The 1,627-nt window shown below is 54.0% G+C and overlaps 1 pseudogene; it reads left to right on the top strand.

Annotated features, from left to right (window-relative positions):
- Positions 1-1,297: 1,297 nt before the first annotated feature.
- On the top strand, positions 1,298-1,416 carry LOC134371426 (5S ribosomal RNA; annotated as a pseudogene).
- Positions 1,417-1,627: the final 211 nt, after the last annotated feature.

The raw sequence follows: 1,627 nt of genomic DNA, 5'->3' as shown, positions 1-1,627 counted from the left end.
CTAACCAGCCATGTGCTCTTGGGCACTCGGGGAACCTCTGGGCATCACCTTCCCCGGATAAACGAAAAGCACCAGACCCTCCTCTTGAGGCTGTTGATGGCACCACCTGAGCTCACGGAGGAGCAGAGCACCATCTCAGATGCCAAAGGGCTTGTCCCACCACCTCCCAGCTGAGCCATGCCAGGCAAGTCACTCCACCTGCTGGGCCTCAGTTTCTACATCTGCAAGGGGGGGGGGAGGGTAGGTGAACGACTGAATCTTTCTTGCTCCTTACAGTGCAGGTCACGTGCAGCAAGGTCTGAGAGGCAATGCTGTAGACTGTCCAGCCCATGCAGGTGGTATTTGCCACATGCTTGATAAACAGCCACCGCCTGACAAAACAAACCCTTATTCCCAAAGTAGCAATGTTGATGGCCCAAAACCAGCAGTTACAAAATATTGCCAGCTGTCCTGGTCCTGCACATGTCCTCGTGCCTTCTCAGGGTCCCAGACCGTTGGACCCACAGAAGCAGGAGCTCACAGGCCCTCTCCTGGTGTGGGCTGTTTCTCAGGACCGTCCTCTTCAATGCCCAGCAAGCAAGAACTTTCTGGCACTCCCTGGCAGCTATGACATCTCTGTGCCCTTGAGAAGGTAGCTCGCCAGGGCAAGTTTAGTCTAAAATTCCATGCCGGGGCCTCCCCCTGCCTGGAGCCTGAGGCCTTGAAGACATTGCCTGCTGTGTGGGCTGGCCCGGGTGAAAGCAGCAGTGTGAGAGAAAGGAGCAGAAGAAGGGAGCCCGAGCCCAGCGAGAGTCAGGGGTCAAGGCCAGAAAACAGCACAGACGGGAGGCGTCAGCATCCCTCATCTGGCTCAGGCAATTCTTACTGGTGATAAATAAAAACGAACCTTGTCCACACTGCCCTCACCCCATGGCCCCAGCTCATCCTCCAAACACAAGCCCCACTTGCGTGCCTTGTCTTAGAATAGCAGCAATGCCCTGGTGGCTCCTGCCTGGAAACGTGCAGGTCTCTGCCCACGTCTCGCCTGCATCTTCTCCATGGTGGACCCTGAGTTCTTTCTCACCACCCCCAGCCCCAAAGCTGCTGGCAGAGCCACAGCCCCTGTGACCTGCTAGGGTTTTGTTCGGGGCAGGGTCATCTCCTCAAAATTCATACGCTGAAGTTTTAACCCCCAGTACCTCAGAATATCACTGTATTTGGAGACAAGGTCTTTAAAGGGGTGATTAAGGTAAAATGAGGTCCTGTGGGTGGGTACTGATCCAATCTGACTGGTGTCCTCATAAGAAGAGGAGATTAGGGCTTCACCTATACCACCCTGAACACGCCCAGTCTCATCTGATCTCGGAAGCTAAGCAGGGTCGGTCCTGGTTAGTACTTGGATGGGAGACCTCCTGAGAATACCGGGTGCTATAGGCTTTACAAAATAAAAATAAAAATAAAAGGAGATCAGGACACAGAAACACACAGCAGTACGACCATGGGAGGACACAGGGAGAAGACGGCATCTATAAGCCAAGGAGAAAGGGCCTCAGGAGAAGCCAGCCTTGCCACACCTTGATCACGGGCTTCCAGATCCCAGCATTGTGAGACTAGCTCCAGATAAATTCAAGAGACACACATTGCCCAG

This window comes from Cynocephalus volans, chromosome 2 (assembly GCF_027409185.1).
Source record: "Cynocephalus volans isolate mCynVol1 chromosome 2, mCynVol1.pri, whole genome shotgun sequence".
In the NCBI taxonomy this organism is placed as follows: domain Eukaryota; kingdom Metazoa; phylum Chordata; class Mammalia; order Dermoptera; family Cynocephalidae; genus Cynocephalus; species Cynocephalus volans.
Note: the sequence above shows the minus strand (reverse complement) of the source record. Positions and strands in the feature narration are given on the sequence as shown.